The sequence below is a fragment of the Anneissia japonica genome, unplaced genomic scaffold (assembly GCF_011630105.1).
Source record: "Anneissia japonica isolate Jap-2015-1 unplaced genomic scaffold, ASM1163010v1 scaffold426_len1935630_cov189, whole genome shotgun sequence".
NCBI classification, from domain to species: domain Eukaryota; kingdom Metazoa; phylum Echinodermata; class Crinoidea; order Comatulida; family Comatulidae; genus Anneissia; species Anneissia japonica.
In genome coordinates this window covers 388,356-397,123 of record NW_022713172.1, presented here as the reverse complement: position 1 = coordinate 397,123, position 8,768 = coordinate 388,356, and the positions used below count along the sequence as shown (strand labels likewise).

At 32.0% G+C, this 8,768-nt stretch overlaps 1 protein-coding gene across 1 annotated transcript in view; it reads right to left on the bottom strand.

The window, feature by feature from the left end:
• LOC117108303 overlaps window positions 1-8,768 on the bottom strand; it is an 18,065-nt gene that overhangs the window by 641 nt on the left and 8,656 nt on the right. The gene's annotated exons all lie outside the window — the stretch shown is intronic.

Sequence of the window (8,768 nt, the reverse complement as noted above, 5' to 3'; positions counted from 1 at the left end):
ATTATTATTATTATTATTATTTATATTATTATTATTATTATTATTATTATTATTATTATTATTTAGTGCTTACACCTTGTTTATTTGCGACTTATAAATTGACCTACTTTTATAAAATATAGATTTTTTTTTTCATTTTCTAACGAACATTACAAGTTCCATTTTTGAGTTGAGCAACCAAATGTTGATTGACGTCTGTATACCTGCGTCTGTAAAGTTTCCTTGAATGAACAAAAAATCGCCTGCACTCGTGAATTCTGTATTTAGGCATATGGGGGAAGGTAGGCACTCCTAATGGAGCGACGTTCTAGTTCTCTTTATGCTAACCACGAAGATGTATAGTAAATGTAACTGATTGGCTTACAGTAAACCTTCAATCTAACGTAATAGAACAACATTTAAAATCCATCTAATTTAACGAAAACAATAAGATACTTAATTAGGCCATTTCTTAAAAACAGAATTTACAGTACACTTTAGTTAATGTGTTATAGGTTGTAAAAACTGTATTGAGTAAAGAAAAAAAATCTTTCGAATAAAATAATCTTTCACTTGACATTAGAAATGTGAAACAAAATGAGAGGCTATGTCAAGTGTTATATTGAACAGTGGCAGATTCAAGGGGGAACCCAGTCAACACGGGACCCCATCCTCCTATTTTATTTTTTCAAAATTATTTTTAAAAAATAGAGAAAACAGACAAAACTATATTCAACCTTTAATCTGAGAGTGCCATTTCCGGCCATCTAGAGGTGCCATAATCAGGGACGTAGTCAGGATTTTGAAAGGGGGAGGGGGAGCCGTTATACGAATTACGTATGACCCCGGCGGGGTCAAGGGGGCGAATACCCCTGTGAAGTAGCGCACTTTGAACGTTCTTAGGACTGTTTGAGAAGATAAAGTCAAAATTGCAATAGACGCATTATAAATAAGCGCAAAAATAATTATATGAATAAATCAACAGTGGCAGATCCAGGAATTCGAAAGAGAGGTGAACCAGGGAGGGACTTTCACAGAGCGAGGAACCACCCACCTCAGCCCCACCATGGTTGGGGCTGAGGTAAGAAAATTTAGGATTAGGGCATCTCTAGATGGCCGGAAATTACACTCTCGCACTTCAATTTGAATATACTCTCGCACTTCAATTTGAATATATTTTTCTTTTTTTTTTCCTTAAAAAAATGAAGGGGAGGAGAGCCTTGAATCCACCTCTGCTTAAAACATTCTTTATCCAGAATAGTCATAATCACGAAAAATGTACATGAAAAACCAGATCACATCCTAAAAACAAACAACAGTCACTAAGACATACATCAGGAGCCGACTCGATGGAGTTTAATGTCATACCCAGGGAAGGGCACAGATCTGTTTTGAATGGTGGAGGGGGAGGGCATTTTGTGAGTCGACACCCACCTCAGCCCCACAATGGTTGGAGCTGAGGTGAGAAAATTTGAGGAAATAGTACCTCTAGATGGCCAGAAATGACACTTTTAGTAAAATTCATCATCATCACATCACCATTAGTCAAAATGGAGCGCCAAAAAAAAAGTCTCATGATCTTTTATCAGCGATTTTTGACAACCATAGAGATCTTATTAATGTATGTGTGTATCCCATAGAAACCAAAGCTTAAAAACATTGTCTTTGAGTATGTACTTTACATATATAGGCCTGCTTCAAAAACGTGATTTCACAACCACTTCAGCCCCACCATGGCTGAGGGCTGAGAAAATTTGAGGAAATAGTACCTCTCGAGATGGCTGGAAATGACACTTTTATATAGTAAAATTCATCATCATCACATTACCATTATATTCAAAATGAAACGCCAACAAATTTCTCATGATCTTTTATCAGGGATCTACTTAATATCCAGGACAACTTAGACCTAATTATAGTTTACTAAGCTTTAACTATATATACTATATTATGATCAACAAATCACAACTTTTTTCGCATTTAACACAATTTTCTTCACTTTTTATTGTTATTAATATTAATATAAATTATTACTATCGTCATCATTATCATTGTTATTATTATTATTACTATTAGTAGAGTATTATTAAACAAACATTTAAAGAAACTTGCAAAAGGATAAAAACGAAATTGAACCACAGTATCGCATTTCTATCTTAAAAGACCTGGCCTGAGATTTATGGATTTAAGATTTTTTTAAATCACGCTTAGGCCTATGTGTTCTATTAGGCCTATGTATAACGTGTACTGATGCATATTTACATGTTTAAAGTATTCATTTTGAGTGATCCCAGGAAAGAATTTGTATTGGCTCAAGAATAAGCTTTAAAATTTTAACAGTGTGTAGGCCTACAAAAAGGGGAAGGGGAAACACCGCGGCTCCCACAGTTAAATTAGTATTAGAAACTTTTTAGTAGGAATACATATATACAGTACAGAAAATGTACAATAGTCAGCGAGTTCGTCAAACAAGGTATAACAAAAAGTCTCGCCTTGGGTAGCATCTTTTTAAAGAAAATCATTAATTTCATTTAAAAAAACACAAGTTACTGATTGATTAATTAATTCTATTTTCAATAAGAAATGATTATTCAAATTAATTAACTTTACATGTTATAAACAATGCAAATAAACAGTAGTTAAAGCATGTGGATCAATTGTGGGTTTGAATCACAAGTTCACGTATGGGAAAAGGGAGAGGCTTACTTTCTCGCAAACTTAGCAATAAATTGTCTGTTTAGAGTTTATTCAAAGAAGTATTGCTTTTAGTAAACTGAATAATTAGGAATACATTTATTTAAGCAACTAATTTAGTTGCATACTTGGTTTTTACTCATCACTAACTAAATCCAAGTGCCTACTACTGGCTTAGAATTATATATAGTTATGTATGGCAATTATGCTAATAATTAAAATGGCGTGTGATTGTGAGGGTAGGGTGATTATGGTAGGATTAAGTGGTATTGCTAAATCCCACAAACCTCCCAACAAAACACTGTAGAAAATCAAACAATTCAATTGTGATTGACTGACTTGGTATATCAATAAGAAAAAATACTTGCAAATACACCACAAACCTCTAAACACACTGCAAACCCAATTTAAACCATATAATTATGATTGTAGAACTCTCTTTTTCTTAAAACAAAAAATAATAATTTGATGTTCATACTAACCCACTGTTTGTGGGGTTTACCAATACACAGATTGAACTTTTGGAAAATTGTGATTTCGCTTCCGTGAAATCGGCCACAAGTAAATTATTTTAGTATTAATAAATGCATGATTTTGATTTATTGATTATGTTGGTTGCTATTTTTTAACATTTAAATGGAAAAAAAAAATAAAAAGTGTAATTCATGGCTTTTTATTTATCTTTGAATATTTTATCATTGAATATTAATTCTTGCAAAAAGTAAAATGTAAATGGCAATTTATTTGATGTTTGATTCCTTTTAAAAACTAAATTATTTAAGATAAAAAAAATGCATATATTGACTCAAGAAAATCAGTTTTAATACAGAATTTGATTATTGGGGCCATTTTTACCGGGGCCATTTTTTCTGGGGCCATTTTTTCCGGGGCCATTTTTTCCAGGGCCATTTTTTCCGGGGCCATTCTTACCGTACACCGACAGATATAGCAGAATGAATAAAGCAAATGACTTAGAAAGCAGTATAAGGTTTACAGTATAGATTTAAGTGGCGGAATCAGGGGGAGGACGACTGCCCAGGCCCCCTCTCCTAAATTTTGCAAAATAAAAAAACCATAGTGAAAAAAAAGAAAATTGTATTCAAATTTAAGTCTCACAGTGCCATTTCTAGCCATCTAGAGTTGCCATAATCATACATTTTTTGTTATCTCAGCCCTAACCTGGTGGGACTGAGATGGTCTACATCCTCCATCTATGAAAGCCCCTCTCTGGGCCCCATTATTTAAAATTCCTGGATCCACCACTGCACTGTACTGGATTAGAATCTATATGAAATGACACAAGAAGAAAATAAATCCCATGTTTAAGAGTCAATCCCAGTCAATTCGTATATGACAGTCCGCAGGAAAAATATCCGATCAGTTTATCATCAAGGTAAAACACACTGTGAGCCTATACCGATACCCATAATGTTCAAGAAAAAAGATCATTTATATAGTTATGTTGAGTAAAACACTGATGACCAAATCAGTGGTGGTGCCAGTGGAGTCTGAGTGGCTACATCCCACTCCCCTCCCCGTAAAGGGGAGCTCCCTAGCCGGGGAGAATTTTAAAAACGAAATTTGGGGAGGAAAAAATTAATTTACGTGGTGTGAGACTCGTTTAAAGCCTTTCAAATCTCTAAATTGTCAGAGTTCCCCTGCCCAGGGGAGTTCCCTTCTTGGCCCATTGTGGGGGTTGTGGATCATCCCCTTATTATTATTATTATTATTATTATTATTGTTGTTATTGGTATTATTGTTATTATTGTTATTATTATTATTATTATTATTATTATTATTATTATTATTATTATTATTATTATTATTATTATTATCGTCATCATCATCATAGCGGTAACATCTGTACCCTCCCTGTAAAACCAGACACATTCAACAACATTGGGCCCCGCATTGGGTCCCTCCACTCTTTCACAAAAAAGCGGGATAGCCCTTGAATGTTAGTGCTTTATATTAGTATGTCTTTATCTCCTGTTAGATCTGTACCTTGAGGTACCTACATGGTCTGTCTGACATAAATTTATTGACTAAAATTAGTGTCTACCAGAGGGAAACACAGGATTTAATTTAAACATCTTTTAACAATTCAAGTAATAGTACAACTCATTGAAAAGGGTGAAAAAATACGAAGTTTTTTATTGGGTTAGAAAAAAGCAACGGAAAAAGAAAACACATTACTTCTGTTCTTAAATATAATGGAAAATATACTTCAGATGAGGATGAAATTCTTAATGAGCAAATGCTATTTTATAAAAAAATTATATAAAAATAAAAATATTTCAAAGGAATGCATCAATAAATATGTTGAAAAATCAGACATACCAAAATTGTCTAATGAAAGTTAAGATAAGTGTGAAGGCCTGCTATAATGTATGACGAATGTAAAGATGCCATTTTCAAAATGAGGCTCAACAAAAATCCGGATTCAGATGGTCTTACTCTAGAATTTTACCGCACTTTCTGGCCTAATTATTATTGGAAACATGGTATGTGATGCAATCAATTTTAGCAATGTTCATAATAACAAACTAAGCACTTCGCAAAGTAGAGGTATAATTTCACTATTGTACAAAAAAGTTGAACGTGAAAACCTTGAAAACTGGAGGCCAATAACTCTTCTAAACGTTGACTACAAGATTGCAGCCTATGTGCTTGCCTATAAAGTACAATCCGTAATTGATTCTATAGTCAACAATGACCAAAAAGGATATATTTTCATGGTAGGTTTGGAGGAGAAAGTATAAGATTAATTGATGATTTATTAGAGTACACAGATAATAATAATATTGAGGGCGCCTTAATTTTCATTGATTTTCAAAAGGCATTCGACTCAATAGATATAATATTCATGTTAAAAGCAATAGAATGCTTTGGTTTTGGAGTGGAGTTCTTGCATTGGGTTAAAGTTTTGTACACCGATACAGAAAGCTTTACCGTTAATAATGGTTGGATGTCTCCAAATTTTGTCATGAATTCTGGGATCCGTCAGGGATGTCCACTTTCAGCATTATTGTTTATTCTTGTGGTAGAAATAATGGCATGTAACATTAGAAGCAATCCACTTTGCGAAGGTATCAAACTTCCGTCAATAAGTGAAGAAAAAAAAACCCCGTTAAAATTGCACAATTAGCAGACGATACGGTAATCTTCGCAAAAAATAAACAGAGTATTAATCATTTTTTTCAATAAAATTGAGTGTTTTTGCAACGTTTCTGGTCTCAAACTAAATAAGGGAAAAACCAAAGGCATGTGAATTGGTCCAAATAAGAATAAATCCAACAGTACATGTGAAATCAATTTTGTTAAAGAGCCTGTTGAATTTCTTGGTATTTTTGTGGGCTACGATAAAGTTACTTGTATAAAAAGAAATTGGTATGATAAGGTAGCATGTTTAGAGCGCACCTTAAGATTATGGGATAAAGAAACTTTACATTTTTTTGGGAAATAACTATAATTAAAACGCTTGCTATTTCAAAGCTAATATATAACGCTAGCATTATTGATGTTCCAAAAAGATATTATTCCCAAAATAAATAAGATTCTATATCATTTCTTATGGAATGGGAAAAAAGATAAAATAAAGAGAAATATAATAGTTCAAGACATTAATCTAGGAGGTTTGAAAATGATAGATGTTAACTCGTTGGTTGACTCACTTCAGCTAAGTTGGATAAAAAGGCTATTAAGCCCTGATCCAGGCAAATGGAAATGTATTCCATTATTTTATATGCATCCTATTGAGTATACAATACGTATGTCAAAGGTTAACTTAGAGGAACATGCTTCCTTGAATAAATTACCAATATTCTATAGGAATTTTATTGATACCTGTATGTTATAATAACATACAGGAACTCCAACCGCATTACATATGTGAGGTAAATCTACAACGAATTTGGGAAAATAAGAATATTACTGTAAACAATAAATCTCTTTTTAATAAATTTTGGATTGAGTCAAATATACAAAATGTAGGTGACATCATTGTAATTGATAGAATTAAATAGGTGAACGAAATAATTCCATCTCTCTCAAAAACACACGACGCTTTAATTGAACATACAAAATTAAATGCAGCCATTCCAAATAGTTGGAAAAATATCTTTTTAAATATAATCTCTACTGTTTAACACACAGAGAAAACGATTGTAAAACAAATTATGACGTTATTTTGAAGAAACAAAATGTTAAAAAATTCTACACATCATTTTTAAAACCAATATATAGCATACCAAATGTTCAAATCAAATGGGAAAATGAATTACAAAACAATTCAATTAACTGGGAACATTGTTGGAAAGAGAAAGTACACTCAATGCTACATATTAAAAAGGTTGCTCAATTTAATTATAAATTATTACACAGAATCTTGAGAACGAAAAGTCGGCAAAAGATTATGGAACCTCTCAAACACAGACTTCTGCGAAGCATGTAACGAAATAGAAAATGAAAAACATATGCTGTTAAACCCATATTATGTTACAATCGTGCCTAAAGAAGCCTGATAAAGTAAAATGGATGAATATCGTATCGTGTGATAAGAAGACAAATGAGTTAGTTTCAATTTTAACTTTTTGTATATTTAAATGTAAAGTGATGTATAGACTAAATCTTGGGAAGAAATGTCCTTGGACAATGTTTACATCTTAGTTTAAAAGTCTTGTCACTTGTGAGTTTTTAACAAACAAAGAAAAAGCCAAAAAAAAGTGGTCAAATTTTGACTTTCAGAAATTTGGGAAAGCTTTTAATCTTGTTATTGTCAGGTAAATTTTGTTGTGCTTTGGTTTTTGTTTATTTCTTTATAAATATAAATTGATGTGTAAAAATAGTATTAGTTACAAAAATACAAAATAAAGAACGTATTTTGAACAAAAAGTGTATGTATTGCTGAAATTTACAAGACAAATATGCATAAAGAATTATGATGTGCTATATGTGATGTATAATAATTTTATATTATTATGATTATGACATAATGTTTAACAAAAGGATCAAAAATATAAAAATGAAAAAATAATAATAATAATAATGAGAAATTGTAAGCTCTTTTGAAAATGGTATCTGTGTATCTAAGGGCTTCTACAACCCGAGCGTCATTTTGTACAAATTATTGTATTTGTGTTAAATGAAAAAGTATTGAAATAAAAGTGGGCGATTCCCACAAAAGAGAGAGAGAGAAAAAAAAAAATACAATGAGCATGTTCTTGCTTCCGTCTGAATCGATCAATATTGAAGAATTACAGTGAGTTGATTGCGTTCATTAAAAACCTGCAACGTGCAGTTGTTTGTTACTCAGTGTATAGGAACATAATATGACGATGAAAATGATTTTTATATCGCTTTTTAATAAGCATAATCCTACGATAATTGGAAGGTTCTCAATATTTAAAATTCAATGAGCATGTTGCTTCCGACTAAATCGATCAATATTGAGAGAAGTACAGTGAGTTGATTGTGTTCATTTTCTCATGACTAGACCTATATGCAAATATTTCATATTTTTACATCGTTTTAGTAGGCAGTGCTTGAAACCTGTTTATCTATTCCCTTTCGCTGCTTTTTCTGTATTGTTTTTCTGTTACCTTTCCTCGTTGTGTGTGCAGTGATGTAGCTTAGTAAATAAATTTAAAAAAGAAACACTAAATCTAAATCTTAATTGTCAACTAAATATACACGTCTGATTCGGAGGACATGACATTGGACTCTATGGAGAACCTGTTCAAATCTCTATCCACATCAACATTTAGTGTTAAGCATCTTTGTATATATTATATAAAAAACAGACTCCATCTTGTAGGTAACAATTCATCAAAACTAATACCTAGAAGGAGTCTGTTTTATATATATCCAAAGATGCGTATCACTAAGTGTTGATGTGGATAGAGATCTGAACAGGTTATTTAAGTGTACACATATTATTTGCATTAATAAATTAAATTAAAGGTATCGAATAAATGAAATTTAAATTGTTTGACACGGGTCATGCTGAGTCGTGTCCGATACCATAAGTAGTACTAAATGTATCCAACCTTTAACATTTAGCGCACCACTCTTTGAAAAAATCATATAAAAAATAT